The sequence below is a fragment of the Mesoplodon mirus genome (genome assembly GCF_964341445.2).
Source record: "Mesoplodon mirus genome assembly, chromosome: X".
NCBI lineage: Eukaryota > Metazoa > Chordata > Mammalia > Artiodactyla > Ziphiidae > Mesoplodon > Mesoplodon mirus.
Window position 1 is genome coordinate 10121328 of NC_138981.1, and position 17030 is coordinate 10138357.

The 17030-nt window shown below is 41.3% G+C and overlaps 1 long non-coding RNA gene across 1 annotated transcript in view; it reads left to right on the forward strand.

Moving 5' to 3' along the window:
* The window catches only part of LOC309796021, a 201686-nt gene that overhangs the window by 3150 nt on the left and 181506 nt on the right, over nt 1-17030 (forward strand). Inside the window, exons 2-3 of the long non-coding RNA XR_014292403.1 lie at nt 1749-1823; nt 10242-10306. This is a non-coding gene — a long non-coding RNA (uncharacterized lncRNA). The remainder of the gene's footprint in view (nt 1-1748; nt 1824-10241; nt 10307-17030) is intronic.

Genomic DNA, 17030 nt, shown 5'->3' on the forward strand with positions numbered 1-17030 from the left:
GTACGCGGGCCTCTCACTGCTGTGGCCTCTCCCGTTGCGGAGCACAGGCTCCGGACGCGCAGGCCCAGCGGCCATGGCTCACGGGCCCAGCCGCCCCGCGGCATGTGGGATCTTCCCGGACCGGGGGCATGAACCAGTGTCCCCTGCATCGGCAGGCGGACTCTCAACCACTGCGCCACCAGGGAAGCCCGCCCTTGCTCTCTTTACTAGTTTCTTGTTTAGCCTCCAACGTATACGTGAAAGCAAATATATATTTTTAACTCTCCTCTCTTTACACACTGGTATTTAATATGGTATTCTTAAACTTTAAAAATTATTATAGAGTAATATACATCTGTTTATTTAAAGTAAATCACACAGTATAGAATAGAGTGAATGAAAAAGTTCTCCTAACCTCCAGCCCATGTTCCCAAGGTAGCTACTGTTACCAGTTTTTTGTGAGCCAGTCCAGATGTTAAAATTTTTTTAAAAACTTGAGAGCTGCTTGCTAAACACAGCCACTATTAAAAATTAAATGATATAAACGTACAACAAAATAAATGATATTAAAAGTAAAGGTCATAGATACTCGTCACTGCCTAATTATTTTACTACATTTTACTACAATCTATGCTCTCGAGGTTGATTATGTTACAGGTATCATCTTTATGGTGGAAATATTATAAAATGATGGTATATACAACATTGTAAATCAACTATACTCCAATTAAAAAAAGAAAATGATGGCTACTGGTCATCTCTTCTCAACTCTTCTTGAGGGCTTTACACCTCTATTGACATAGAATGTAGAAGATGATTCATTGAAATGAATCAGAAATATCAACTTAGGAAATGTAAAGATGCAACAAACCTGTCAACACAGTTATTTTTAAATTTAAAGAAAATCGGCATGAGAATAAATGACATTGCTTAGTTAGGAAAAATAAATGGCTGCTTCTCATGAATGTCCAAATAGCCTTTCCCTTTTTTTAAATCTAAATGGCCAAGTAGACAAGGTCTGTCCTCCCTCATCCTGGAAAATTTCATCTCTCATCCACCTGTCACTATTTGGGTGGTCATTCCAGTGTCTCCCCTGGTCCTAAATTCTCCTGCTTCTCTTCACTCATTTTTTTCTCTGGCTATACTTCTTCTACTATCCCTTAAATACTGGCTTGTGCAAGGAGCCAACCTTGACCTTACACTCTTCCTCATCTGCATTCTTCCTTGTCTATGCTCTTCCTTTCCCCATGGCTTTACCTAGTAAGTTTCTTTAACCTGATGACTCTAGGATTCCTTTGGATTCCATCTGACTCTCTCTCGGGCTCCATCTGGCTAGACATCTCCACATGATCATTGCTTGAAGTCATCCTGTCTACAGAATTTGTCCTCCCCACTTGGTCAATGGCATCATTACCGTTCAAGTAACTTGACAAGTCAGCTGTATCCTGTGACTCACCAGTCACACCCATCACTCACCAGCACTGGGAATCTAATCCAAACAGTGCTTTACAACCTCCAGCCATGTCCTTGGGTTCAGATTTTCCCTTCCATCAGACTCTTTCTACCCTACATGCCCCAGCCTCATCCCAGTTATCTTCCAAGGCCCAAGTCCTTTCACATCCTCCAAGAAGTCTCCCTAGATCCTTGCTCAGGTTGATTCTGTCTTCCTGCAATCCCCACTGCATTCTGCTGGTACTTTCTATGAAGACTTAGAGTCTACACCTCTCTGGAGTAGAGTAATTACCTAAATCTCCATTTCCCTCCCCCAGATTGGAGGCTCCTGGGCTGGAGAGGGACAGAAGAGATCCTCGCATGGAGCTCTGTGGAGTACGTGCTTGAGAAATGTGAGTTGAATTGTTTTCTACTGAATTTATACACAACATATAGGAATCTTGCTAGTGAAAGGTGTAGGAAAGGGCTAGTTTTCCCCACCCCAGGGGTCACAAATTCATGTGTTTACAGGTGCCAAGCACAGGTCACATAAATAACTGGAGAGGTCAAGCTCTGTCGAGAGTGGAAGCAGCCCCTTCTTAGCTCCAGCCACTTACCATAAGGAAACACAGAGCCAGTGTTGCCAAGTCTTCCAATTATTCAAGAGAAGGCAGAAATAGGGATTTTTAAATGTGCAATCTCCCAAGTTACAATTATTGGTAACTAGAGACATTTTAACCTTTTATTGTAAAATTGAAAAAAGGAAACTACGAAAACCCACAAACACAGAGTTTAATGCCTTATTATGAGGCAAACATCCAACTCTTCTAATGGAAACTCAGGTCAAGAAATAGAACTTGGCCACCTACCCTAGGAGCCTACCTGGGCTCCATTCCAGTCTCAACACCCCCAAATGAACCCCTTCTCTATATTTATACTAATAATTTGTTTTCATTTTCTTATGGTTTTATCATTTGGGTGTGCACCCCTAGGTGCTATACTCTAACTTAACGCAAATTGAGTCTGAGTCTTTTTTTTTCTTTTTTTTTTTTTGCGGTACGTGGGCCTCTCACTGTTGTGGCCTCTCCTGTCGCGGAGCACAGGCTCCGGACGCGCAGGTTCAGTGGCCATGGCTCACGGGCCCAGCCGCTCCGTGGCATGTGGGATCCTCCCGGACCGGGGCATAAACCCGTGTCCCCTGCATCGGCAGGCGGACTCTCAACCACTGCGCCACCAGGGAAGCCCGAGTCTGAGTCATTTTTTAAAACTTGTGTCTTTTCATCTGCAGGTCCCCCCTCTGGCGCTGGGGTATTTGACTTGTAAAGTTTGTCACAGTCTGGATTTGTTTACTGAATGGTGCAGCTCATCATGTGGTCTGCACTTCCTGTACTTTGGCATCTAGATCCACAACTTATTCATTAATTAAAATATTGTTTTCAATTGCGAATATCATCCACTGGCAGCAGCTTATCTCTGCATCCTCTACCTTGCTCTATCTCCTTGTTTGTTTCTCTCGCTACTTACTTTGCCCTGACTGTGAATAGTCAATCAACTTCTTTGCCACTTTCCATGTTGGGAGGATGGAGATGTATTCTGATCTAATAGAATCAAAGTTTTCATAATTATCACATTGCTGACCATAAACGTTGGGTGTTGTGGCTCCTTGGATCCTATAACGTGGGCCACGTAGGGATGCTTTAAAGGGACAAAAACAGGCATCCTCCTGGAGACTGATTTGTTTCCTTTTCAGCCAGATGGTTCACCAGGTGGGATGCAGCCAAGTCACTAGTCTTTCCCTCACCAGATGACAGGATTTCCTCTGACCACGGCACCTACTAGTTTAAAAGAGAAGTCTAGAACCACTTCCCACACGGGGGGAGGGGGGTGGAGGCTGGGTGTGTGTGTGTAACTCTGCAGGTACCAAAAGTCAGAAGAGTTCTAAAGGCAAGTAACTCATGTTTTCCGTGGGGGTACAAAGGGGTAAAAGAAAACAGGATTTGCAGAGAGATTCCCCAGGATAGTAAAGCTCTGGTGAAAAATCTATTAAGAAATCTGTAAAATCCCCTGGAAAAATACATAAGAAAGGGAGAACAGCAAAAACAACAAAATGAGAAAGAAGAAAAAAAAAAGGAATCTAGACAAGAGAACCAAGATGTTGACCTGTCATATATCAGAAAACATTTTTCCAGTCAATGAAAGGGCTTGGTGCACAAAGCTAAAATTGTGCATCCGTGGTAATACGTGTAGTTGATTATAATTATTTAGACCACTTAATCATTTCAGGTAGAGTTTATCCATAGTGGTAGACTGGCGCCCAAGTAAAACCATTTTTGTGACAAGTCAGAGATGCATACATTTGCATCAAATGCATAAGGCATCATAATGGCTATTGATTAGTGGACTAATAACCAGGCAGAAACCTGTCTCTAGGTAAGTTGACGTGAACAGCTAGTGACCTGGGAGGAATTCCCTCCCGCTGAGTGGGCAGATGTGGCAGGGAATAACTCATTACACCAGTGGGCGGGCACTTCAGCTGGCCTGACCCTTTTTCTTCTCCTTTCCACCCTCTTCACTCCTTTTTTCCCCACTCTTTTGTTTCTTATTCTACCTCAAGTTCACTGTTAATTAGACAGTGAAATGTCTCATTGCTCCTAGATGGCGAGGTGAAATTTTCCTAAAAACAGAGCATTCAGTGTCTGGTAATAATTGACTTTCATTATAATGGCTCTCTAATGAACTGTTGAGTTTCAAAAGAAGTTTTCTCTGAATGAAAATTTGCCTGGTCACCATGCTTTGGGCATGAAGAGATAACATCGTAGGGGAGAAGAGACACATCTTCCTTACAGAATAATTCCAAGTGATGTATCTAGATACTCTCCATCCAAGAGGGCAAGATTCATCTCTCCCCAGCTCCCACCCACACTGGGCTCGATTTTAGTGACTCCTTCCAAAAAATAGAGTATGGAAAGGGAAGGGAAAAACAGCAATATTATAGTGGAGAAACCTGGCAGACAGCACCTTAACCAAGTGATGAAGGGTAACATCGCCAGTGATGTCATGTAGATATCAGGTACCTTCCGACATGTTATGAAGAGAAGGGAAGTTTGGCATTTTCCCAAAATGCATAACATAACCCCAGTCTAATGAGAAAAACATCACGCAAACCCAGATGAAGGGACATTGTATAAAATTCCTGGCTGACACTACTGGAAATTGTCAAGTTCATGAAAAAATATGGAAAGATGCAGAAACTGTCAGCCCAGAGGAGACTAAGAAGACATGATGATTAAACGCAATGTGGAATCCTGGATTGAATTCTCAAACAGAATGAGGACATTGAATGGAAAAACAGGTGAAATTGGAATGAAGTCTTGCGTTTAGTTAACAGTAACGTAGCCTTGTTAGTTTCTGGGTTGTGACAAACAATATAAAGTTTATTGAAAGAAAGTGAACAAAAACAACAAAAGATAACATCTTTTAATTGGCTACCAAGTATTCGACCTAGATTTTTATTTATTTATTTATTTTTATTTATTTATTATTTTTGGCTGTGTTGGGTCCTTGTTGCTGCGTGCGGGCTTTCTCTAGTTGCGGAGAGTGGGGGCTACTCTTCGTTGTGGTGGCTTCTCTTGTTGCCGAGCACGGGCTTTAGAGCGCGGGGCTTCGGTAGATGCGGCACGTGGGCTCAGTAGTTGTGGCTCGTGGGCTCTAGAGCACAGGCTCAGTAGTTGTGGCACACAGGCTTAGTTTCTCCGTGGCATGTGGGATCGTCCCGGGCTCGAACCCTTGTCCCCTGCCTTGGCAGGCAGATTCTTAACCACTACGCCACCAGGGAAGCCGTAGATTTGTTTTTAATATTTCAGTACTCATATCTTGTTAGTACACAGACCATCTGTTAACATAATGAAGTGTTCTGTTTGTAACAGCATATGGCAGGCTGCTTGGTGTATAAAGCAGCTAAAATCAAGGCTCTTGATTTGACATGGCAGCTTAATTCTGTGTATTTCTGTAGATGTGGTCTCGGTCCTAGCTTTGTCTAGGGAGATCTTGGGCAAATGTACGCTGTTTGAATCAGGATGGGTAAATACTCAGTGTGGTTACCTCCACCCCCAGAAAATAACTGAAAACACGTGGTCTCTGGAAGGTGAGCCAGCAGTGCCATCTTTCCATATGAAGACCTGCTTGACTATAATTAAAACTTTCATTTGACTATTAAAATTAAAGAACAGCTATAAATTAAAGTAACAATATTAAAACCTCTGGGGGATAAGTCTAAAACTCCTCTTTAATTAGAGAGCTACAAAACCTAAGGAACACTAATTCTTTTCGGCATCAAGGTCTCATCTTACAAAGAAGCTGGTATTTTGTAAATCACAGCTCTTCCAGGGCTGAGGACAAATTTTGGTTCTTGCTTGGGATTACTGCCTGAAAGATTTTGCCCTGTTAAGTACTAGGCTATAAGTTAGAGAATACTAATTTTTTATCCTGATTGGACATATGAGAATCTGGGTGGTCTTGGTCATGTCATGACTTTTCTAGATTAGAGTTTCCATAGTTTTATAGTTAGATGTTGGGTTATTAATTTTATTTGACTGTTATAGTTCAAAAAGTTTGAAATTTTTGTTGCAATAATGAAAATCGTAGCCCTTCTCCTTAAAAACAGAAGGCATTAGTAATAGGTGATGGATTCGGTTTTTAATTGTATATTCTTCTTTGTACTTTTCTGTATTTTTCAGATGTGTGTATCTACAGTTATATAAATAGAAAACTATTTGAAAACACTGTAAGGACATATACTAGTAGATTTTTCATTAAGACTTACTGAGTTTAAGATACTGTGCTCAGGTGGGCGTTAATCCTTCACTTTAATGACAGTTTTGCCAGGACAATCTGAAAGTTGAATTTGGCTTTCAGTTCATCCCCCTGACTGCCTTTTTCCATTTGCCAGTCTTAATATTTTGTGCTTTCTCTTTATAGATCTTATTCCTCAGTTTTTATCTTTTTTTTCCATTGAATTAAAACAAACAATGAGCTTTAAAAAGAACACTCCTCATGGTAGATATCTCCAGAGAGCTTATATTTACTCTAAACTGAGTTTTGCCAGACCGTCCAAGTGGATACTCCTGATTTTTCATTATCCATCAACACATTACACTGTAGAGGATACAGTGACATAAAATTGGTGTAGTCCAGCAAAACTCTGATATGCAAACAGGACAACACAAAATCATGAGAATAGTTTTCTATCTAGTAGAAAAATGATTCATATTTTTCCTCCCTTCCTTCCTTCTTTCTTTCGAGGTTTGTAAAAAGGCAAAATTATATATATATAGTAATTTGGTGCCTAAAAGTTTGAACTCTGGAAAATGGGATTGCCACTCTCCATGTTTCCCATTGGCTAAAGAGATGCTTTTTCTAAGAATATGCAAATGCTCTAGTCCAGTCTTTTACATCTTTAAAGTTCTACTTGTTTGTTTTATAACATAATGCCAGCATGGCACTACAGTCAGCTGTATCTGAGAACAAAAGTGTATATCTCAATGTGATGAATGAGGACATAGGAAAACTTGGATATTTGAATTTTGTCCATGGTTATCTGAAGGTGGCAGAGATCTGGATTTGGTTGAGTCACTTCCGGTTTGATTATCTCGGCTGACTGCCACCAGTCACATTTAAGGATTCTGCCATCACATGGTTCATTTTTCATACATGCTGATGTGTGTATGTCAAACAGTGCAAAGGACTCCATGGTAATTTTAACCTACTACCTGGGTCTTTAGTTGTAAGAACCACAAGGTACATCCTGGTTGACTGAGTTTCTTGAATGAATGAAATGCACAACAAGTTCCCTTAGCAAAAGTAAAATCAGCCTCCTCTTTGAAGATCTGGCATGATTTGTAAACCTGACCACTATAAGGACATCTTTGGTAATTTAATACATATCTATATACTGCTGCTTTTTCATCTGTAAAATTTTCATTCCAAAAAGAGAAAAATCTTCTATAATGATTAATTCATTAAGTCTGATAATATCTCTCTACATACCAGAGTCAGCAAACTCTGGCCTGAGGGCCAGATATGGCCAGCTACCAGTTTTTCTACAGCCTGAATGCTAAGGCTGGCATTTGTATTTGTAAAGGACTGGAAAACAAATCAAAAGAAGAATACAGTTTCTTGGCATGTAAAAATTATATGAAATTCACATTTCAGTGTTCATAAATCAAGTTTGATTGGCGCCCTCATTCATTTGCAGCTTGCTTCTGGCTTTCATGTTCAGTGGCAGAGTTGGATAGCTCTGACAGAAACTATATGGCCTGCAAAACAGAAAATATTTACTATGTGGCCCATTTCAGAAAAAGTTTGCTGCTTCCTGTTCCAGACAAAGCTATTTTTGGAAAGAGAACTGAGGCCCAGCATGAAGTGGGTAGACATAGCAAAATCACTGCAATGAACTGGCCTGGGATGTAAACCAAACTTCTCATGTGATGTAATTTCTAGCGAAACATCTTGCATAAGTGGGGGAAATTAAAATCTGGAGGTGAAAGTAGAAAACAAAAATCAAAAATCTAAATTTTGCATAGTGGGAACGTTTGAGGAATAGAGCCCAAGGATCGAGGGCATATTTTATCTATGGCCAAAATGCTCTTTTTCTGGAATAGCATGCTTCCCTTCCCGAGAGCAGAGCCATGCAGCCCTAGGCCATCACAGCCCTTGCTGATTGACTGCTGGATGGGGGTCACGTAGCTCTGAGTTTGGTCGGTGTAGGCAGTGATCAGGGTGACCTTTGAATGTTTAGGGTCTCAAAGCACACATACTGGGATTCCCTGGTGGCGCAGTGGTTGAGAGTCCGCCTGCCGATGCAGCGGACACGGGTTCGTGCCCCGGTCCGGGAATATCCCACATGCCGCGGAGCAGCAGGGCCAGTGAGCCATGGCCGCTGAGCCTGCGCGTCCGGAGCCTGTGCTCCGCAACGGGAGAGGCCACAACAGTGAGAGGCCCGCGTGCCGCAAAAAAAAAAAAAAAAAAGCACACATACTTTGAGGGGTGGGGCCCATAAAAAGGCTGAGTCTGTGTCCTTCCATGAATGGCCCCCTAGAAGTGCTATATAGTCAGGTTCTCAAAAGCTTGCCTCTTTCTTTTATTCTGGACAGGTTTTAGTCCATTTGTGAGGGGATAATGAAGATTAGAATTTCAGTACTTGCTGTAACCTTGTCAGCGGTGGAGGACGGATGTGGCTAAGAACAGTGGTTATACTTTGTAATTTCTGGTTTGTGTGTGTATGTGGCTATCTAATGTTTTACTTGGGGGTAATCTCGTGTATATAATTTATAAATACATAATACATTCTTTACATATTTGTGCGCTCAAACTTTCTAAACAAATTTTTATTGAAATATAGTTAATTTACAATGTTGTGTTTCAGGTGTACAGCAAAGTGATTCAGTTATACATATATGTGTATATATATATTCTTTTTAGATTCTTTTCCCTTATAGGTTATCAAACTTTTTTTGGGGGGGGGCCTTGCTGCGTGGCATGGGGGATCTTAGCTCCCCGACCAGGGATTGAACCTGTGCCCCCTACAGTGGAAGTGTGGAGTCTGAACCACTGGACTGCCAGGGAAGCCCCAAACTTTTTATTGAGAGTTTTATTTGTGTCATCAGATAGTTCACATACTTGTTTTTTGCTTAACTTTCTACTGTTTTATAACCAATTACCACACATTTAATGGCTTAAAGCAACACATTTATCATCTCACAGTTTTCATCCGTTAGAAGTCTGGGAATGGTTTAGCTAGATCTTTGGCTCAGGATGTCACAAAGGTGCAGTCAAGGTGTCGGCTGGGGCTGTGGTCTCATCTGGAAGCTCGTGTCCCCTTCCAAGTTCAAGTAGTTTGGGGGCAGAATTCTTTTCCTTGAAGCTATAAAACACATGGTGGCTTTCTTCTTCAAGGTCATCAGGAAAGAGTCTCTGACTCAGAGAAGGCCTAAGCCCTCTTTTAGAGGATGCCCGGCTGATTAAGTCAGGCCCACCCAGGATAATCACTCTTGATTACTTAGAGTTCACTGATTTGGGACCTCAATTACATTTGCAAAGTCCCTTCTACCTTGCCATATGATGTCACACAATCAAGGGAGTGACATCCATTGCCTTTGTCATATAACATAACCTAATCATGGCATAACACCAGGGGGCTGAGCTCATAGATACCATGTTAGAATTTTGGCTCTTACACCGGGCAAGGGAAGCATGACTCCAAGAGTCAGAGGGATCCAACTTTTAATCTTAGCTCTTCCACTAACTAGCTGTGTGAATGTACAAGTAATTTAACTTCTCCATGCCTCAGTGCTCTCAACTGTAAATTGGAGATCATTCTAGCATCATTTTAGCGTTCCAGCACCTACCACTTTAGGCTGGTGCCAGAATTCAATAAGATAATACTTACAAAGGGTCTGGCACTGTGACTGGCAAATAGCAAGTGGGGGAATAGGTGTCAGATATTTTCATTAGTTATTGGACATTGCCAGAATGTGCATCACAGGATCTTCAAGAAAGCAAGACAAGAGGAAGGAATTAGGAATGCAAATTAATCCTGGTTTTATAATAGAAAGGGCTTACTGAGAGCAGGCTAGTTCAGTAAATGGTGCTTGAACACAAAGTGAGATAAGTCTGTGAAAGCGTCTGCACCGAATAAATATTGGTTGAATTTAAACCTCGACAAAACTACATGCTTAATAATTGTCTGTGGATTAATTGATGTGATTATCTTCTTTTTAAAGTCAAATCACTGCTTAACCAAATTATTTCTTTCTCTTTATTGTTACCCACAGAACTATTTGAACCTGACAAACATTTAATCTGTCCACGTGGCCCCTGCCTTCTTCCTCGATCTAAGGTAAGGTCTGTTAATATGAAACCAATAGAGAAAGTCAGAGTGTAAGAACATTTGCCAAAGATCTTGATAAAGTATTGTGTAGCAAATGGAGAAATACAAATATCTAACCCAGGACCTGTAGTTTCTGTACTGAGTGATAATTCTCACCTACCTCCTAGTCACAAGCTAAAGGCCTGTGTTAAGCACTTCCTCTCTGAAGGGAAGGAGAGAGAAAACAAAAACAAACCCCCCCAAACAAGATGACCCCCCAGAAGAACACCACTCTAAATTTGCTCCGGTCCTTGGAAGTAAAGACAAAGAGATTCCCTTGATTACAGACTTGCTGATCTGTGAAAAATTCACAACCCCACGTTACCTCGTGCTTACAACAATGGGCAGACAGAAATCACACAGTGCGGTCTTTTGTCTTCTCCTTATATTGGCTTCTTATTCTCCAGAATGGCTTCTGGTCTGGTAACAGGGAGAGGGCCTGCTGGCTGAGGAACGCTCTGCAGAGTGGCTGGTATGGCTGTGGGTGGTGCCTGGGGAGCCTGGGAAAGGAAAATTCCTGGGAGCTGGGGCTGTGCTGTAGGTCCAGTAACTCAGCCATCCTGGAATTCTCGGACATGCCTGGTGCTTCGGGATCCTCGGAGCTCCTATCAGAGTGAACCGAAGAACTAACTATTCTAAAATTTTATAGAAAAGAGAGGGGGGAGAGAGGGAGGGAAATGACATCAACATACAGCAACATTCTGAGTCTCATTGTCAAGTACTAGCAAACCGTCCTAAGTAGCAGATCCAGATCTTGCTAAATTTTTCATAAAGTAGGAATTATTTTAGACTGTAGGAACAAAAGGGCTGTAGGATTGGTAGATCATTTCTTGTCTTACTTCAGAATCTATCTCTGTATATAATCTACTTTTATCATTAAATCACTGGAGGAACATAGAATAATGGAGGCAACCATCCAGATGTTTCCAAGCATCCAGGCGTTTGACAGTGTGGAAGTCTATGTAGACACAAAGTGTCTGGGCTTTCCATGGACTCATTGTTTATCCTTTTGATTTATTTGCTTATTTATATGTATGTATTTGGAGGGGTGGGATGGGTGGGACGTGAGCAGATTTCATTCATTCAGCACACACTTAGGAAGCATCTATTATGGGTAAGACACTGAAAGACACACAAAGGAAACACAGAGGGACTTGGGCCATAAGAGATTTGCAGTCCTATCCCAGGGACTAGAAATCTTGTGACAAGCATCGTTCAAAGTTGTATTGACATCCATACGCCTAACTCATCTTCTAGAAAAGCTGGTCAAAACCATTCAACGGGTTGCCGAATTTTACAGAACAAGAATGAGGTTGAATTGACTGGTCATTCAGCAGATGTGGTTAATTCGATTTCCAGTTTACCAACAGCCAAACCAAAGGCTTCTAGTAGGAGTAAGCCAGCTTTCTGTCAATCTCTTCCGTGTCTCTTGGAGGGAAAAACAACCGGTCCAACTGCCATCTGGAAGGCAAAATTGCAAGCAGCCAGTCAGATGCAGTTTTCACCTCTGCACCAAGTGTTCAGCTTCACCCCCACATTTCCTCCAGCGTGAGTTTCTCATTCAGTGATCCCCAGCTGTATTTTTTCCCATTCAACTCATCTCACTTTCTTTTTAGATCTTTTTTTTTTTTTTTTTTTTTTTTTTTGCGTTTCGCGGGCCTCTCACTGTTGTGGCCTCTCCCGTTGCGGAGCCCAGGCTCCGGACGCGCAGGGTCAGCGGCCATGGCTCACGGGCCCAGCCGCTCCGCGGCATGTGGGATCTTCCCAGACCGGGGCACGAACCCGTGTCCCCTGCATCGGCAGGCGGACTCTCAACCACTGCGCCACCAGGGAAGCCCCTCACTTTCTTTTTAATCAGTGACAAAACAGGATAAAACACTTTTATTATTATCTGAAGCTCAGCATTACACCTAGGATTTATCTCTTTAAAAACTAGGAAGCCATTGCATTTATCAAAAGCAGAGAAGCAGTGGATATGACTAGGGTTTCATATTGCCAATGGGTATTGCAAATTATACTAAGAAAATCTGAGAGTGAATATCTTGTGTTACTGGCTTCTCAAATTTGATGACTACTATTTTATGAGTGCCTTCTTTTCCTTCTAGACATTTGTGGCATTTTTCTTAATGACCAAATATATATATAGATATAGATATGTAACTTGTACCACGTGCGGCATTATTATTAAGAGGAATAATCCACGTGGTACTGATGCAATTTTAGTCTTATATTTCTGGACTCTTGGAACCATTTAAGTAGCTGGCCCGTGGGTGGACTCCTTAGAGCACATTTGAAAACCTTACAGGGAGGTACATTTTACCCAAGGTGCACCATTTGGCTGTCAGAGTCCCTGGAATGTTCGGGAAAGGATGCTAAGTCAGCACTCCACATGACTTAATCGGGTGTTTCCATGAAAGATATAATAAACCGTGCTTCTCTCTACTGTCTGAAGATGGGTCACGTGGCAGGGTCTCTGTTGACAAAGGCCGCCAGGAAGTAACTGCTCCCCAGAGACACCATTTTCAAGCTGCTCTTTTCTGCTCAGTAAAGATTAAAAAGGAAGTGAAACCTTTTGTACTCTTCTGCCCTGCTGTTTTTTGGTGGTTTTTTTTTTTTCAGACAGAGCAGGAACGCCTGCTCATACATTCTTCCAAGGACTTGCTAAGAAAGGCTTGAAAATAGCAGGCAAAAAGTGTCTCTGTTTGCTGTCTGTTCTTTGGCTATGGAATAAAAACCCAAAAATGACATTGAATCTGGTATTTGAAATGGCAATGCTGTTGTGGCTATGATGACTGGCTTGACAAGCCCACAATATTCTAGAAGCATGAGCCTGTCCCAAGAGCCAGCTCAGCTGTTTCTCAAGAATGAGACGGACTGGGGCCCTGCAGCAGTGTTTCCTCTTGCCGACCTTTCAGCCGCTGGGCAGAAACACATGCAAATAAAAATCAAAAACCCCAGAGAGCAAGCAAATCATTTCCAGACAGGCTGTTAATGAACTTCAAGCCTTCAGCTCCAATATCACTGACTTAAATCCATTTGTTCTAGCTCTTTAATAGAATATGAGGTTAAATATACACAAACCTACATTTTTAGAATTCTCTCTTGTATTCATACCAGCGTGTGATTATTTTTTTTTTAAGACAACATAAAATAGAGTGACTTTTTAAAAATCTAGCTTTTACGTCTTAATAAAGCTGGGGGAAAAAAACTAGCATAGCACGAGAAAATAGAAAATGCTTTCAGATTTCCTTTCCCTGATTTTGAAGGTTTTCTTTTTCTTTTTTCCTTTATTAATAAACCTTAAAGATTTAAAAATGTAAGCCAGGTGTGAGCTCTGAGGGAGAAGGTGCATTTTATTCACCTTTTTGTCCCAGACAACCAGAGATGGTGGGGTTTGTGTTTGTTGAACTCAGGAATCTTCTCCCTCCCATAACAGGCATAAGTCCCTTTTATAACTGTGAGCCTGCAGGAATCTGAGACCCAGAGTAGAGAATCTGCTTATTTTTCTAATCTATCTAATCTATCCTTCGAATTCTTCTATTTTGGATAACGTTAGATTTGAATCACGAGTTCCTGGGTCCATAGTACTGTTTGTACTCCTGAGATTACACTGAGGAGAAGTTTACTAGACTGTGCATCTCTAGAGCCTTCCTTTTCCTTTTTTCCATGTGTCTGGAGATTTAGTGAGAAAATCTGCCTTCAGCTACCTCAGTGGTTTGGCAGCCCTGACTTCCTGTTAATCATTTGCATTTCTATGGTCTTTAAGCTAAACGTTTCAAAAATGTAACGATTCGTTTCATTAAACTGCACTTCTCTGTCTCTGGAATGAATATGACAATGTTTGGGTCATTTCAGAACCGGAAAATTAAGGCCCCAAAGTTGCAAAGATTTTTCTCTCTTGTCATTGTGCGTATGTATGCAGTATATGAATAAATCATCTAGTACTGTAAAAAAGTTTCAGATTTTTTCCCTTTGGGTTGGAAACAAAAGCCCTTTTCAGAGACTTTGATGATTCTTCCTCCAAACTTTAGCCTTATTCACACATTCTGCTAACCAAACCATCCTTATAAAACCAATAGAACCCTCTACCTTTGGGATGGGGGAGACCACAAAGAAATTAGCTGAAGCATTCCAGGACTTTCCTCATCATTCTCCTCTATGACAATCCCTTGATCTCTCCTTGTCCATATATATTTTTCATTTATATTGATATATTTCATTTCTATTTTCCATTTATATTGCTCTATCAACAGTTCTGTACTTTTTTTTAAAAAGCGCCCCCTTTTTGGTATCCTCAAATTTTTGTGGCCTGCCATAAGATATGATTATTTTTACAGTTTTGAAATTTATTTAAAAAGAATCTTCTAGCTAGGGCATTGCATTCTTTTGAGTGGGAAAATACATATTTGATATTGAATCTCTCAGTCCCTGGTATAACTGTGAGCCTGCAGGAATCTGAGACCCCTAGTAGAGAATCTCTGCTTGTTTTCAGTCAGCCATTTGGATGCTTCCCCGCCTTGTTTTCTAATTGTTTCTCAGCATCTCATTTCAGGGGATGGTTATTAAGCCGTCTTTTCCTCTCACAGGCAGAGACCAGCTGTTCATGCATTGCTCGGTCCATCCTCTTGATCTTCTTCTGCCTGGGAAGAGTCACTGCACTGACCTTTCAAACAAATGTCTGGTTGCTGCAACTAATTTTATGTTTTAGTACAAAGTAAAAGACCTCTGACCTCCATGTAGTAAGGATCTGACCAAATGCTTGTGAATTAACAGTTTCCATCTTTGCAGACTTTGGCCTTTGAAGCTTGTTTGGCTTTCTTTTCTTACTGTTGCAGAGTCTTCCAGTTTTCTTATGAGCATAAAGGTTGCAGAGACCTTTTCCCTCCTGAAAGGACCATCAGGGCTACTTGGCTGGATGGATTAAAGGGTCCAGGCCTGACCCCTGGGCTGCTGGAATAGTCATATGAAAAAAAAAAAAAAAGGCCCCATTAACCACTTTTTCCACCTGTTCTTTAGTCTTGCTTGAAAATCGTTTGTTTCTGATGTCTTTTCATCATAGTTTTTACAATCATCTTGTCAACAACTTATCCTAAAAATTGTTGAAAAGGCCCCATTCATTCTCAGCACAGAAGCTCCCCTTTGGATTCCTTTGTGACTGTTGTTTGGCTCTTAACATGTGGCTGGTATGAACTTGTGTGGAAAATCCCAACCCACTAGAGTCACCGATGCCTTCCTCATGGGGTGGTTTCTAGGGACTTCTTCATCTAATTGGCAATGACCCCAGAACCTTACCTCTACCAAGAACATGTCCCAGTTAACTCAGCTCCCCAGGCTCATCAGTACTTCACTTCTCTAGGTTGCTTGATGTTGTACGTAAGTCACCTGAACTGTGGTTGCATAGAACTGCTTGGGAGTCACACAGATCTCTCTGTATAAGGACTACTGAGAACTCTTCACTAGGTCTAGATCCTGGCTTACGTTGCCTTCTCTAAAAATAGGTAGAGATTCTCTTTCATATTAAGTAATGTGTGGGGACTTGCCATTGGCTTCAAGTTTTTTTTTTTTTTTTAATTGCATGGTTCTCTGATCTTGTTGGGGAATAGGAGACCAAATAGATCTAGATTAGGGCACCCAACTGCAGCCAAGATGTATGGGCCTGCTCTTGGCTTCTCGTTCGCCATGTGACTTTGGGCGGGTCCCTGTCTCTGGCTTTGAGTTTCTCATTTGTAGAACGATGGAACTGGATCAGGGTCTTGCCACCTCTAAAGGTCTCTGATGCATAGGCGAGCCGCAGCATCATGGGTTCCAGCACAGCACCCCACAGCCTCCTCGCTCACCCTTCCTGGCACACACGCACATCTCCCTGTAGGACTCCCTGGTTTTTAAAGAAGGGCAAATGGAAAAGGAGACCTGAAACCCACATAGTTTCAGTTCTGACTTAGTGAGTTTTGAATTTAAATGCTTTCGCATATGAAACAGTGAGTGGGCAAAAGAAGCCTACAAAAAGAGCGCCCTGAGGTTGGATGAGCAACGCACAACTCCTTTCTATGGTGGTTCTCTTTTGGAACAAAACACATCAATGCTCAAAGCCAGAAGAGAAAAAATAAGAATAAGCGGAGGCATTGTTGAGCAAAGAGAAATAGAACATGGTGGCATGTGTATCCACGTAGGCTCTTGGCAAACCTACCTACTTCTATTTTTTTTTTTTTTTTGCTTTGTCATATTCCCTTTCTTTTTGTACCTTTTTAAAAAAATTGAATTGTAGATGATTTACAGTGTTGTGTTAGTTTCAAGTGTACAGCAAAGTGATTCAGTTATACATATGTACATATATATATTCTCTTTCAGATTCTTTTCCCTTATAGGTTATTATAAAATATTGAGTGTAGTTCCCTGTGCTATACAGTAGGTCCTTGTTGGTTACCTATTTTATATATAGTAGTGTGTATCTGTTAATCCCAAACTCCTAATTTACCCCTTCCCACCTTTCCCCTTTGGTAACTATAAGTTTGTTCTCTATGTCTGTGGGTCTATTTCTGTTTTGTATATAAGTTCATTTAGATTCCACATATAAGCAATATCATATGATATTTGTCTTTGTGTGGCTTACTTCACTTAGTATGATCATCTCTAGGTCCATCCATGTTGCTGCAAATGGCATTATTTCATTCTTTTTTTATGGCTGAGTAATATT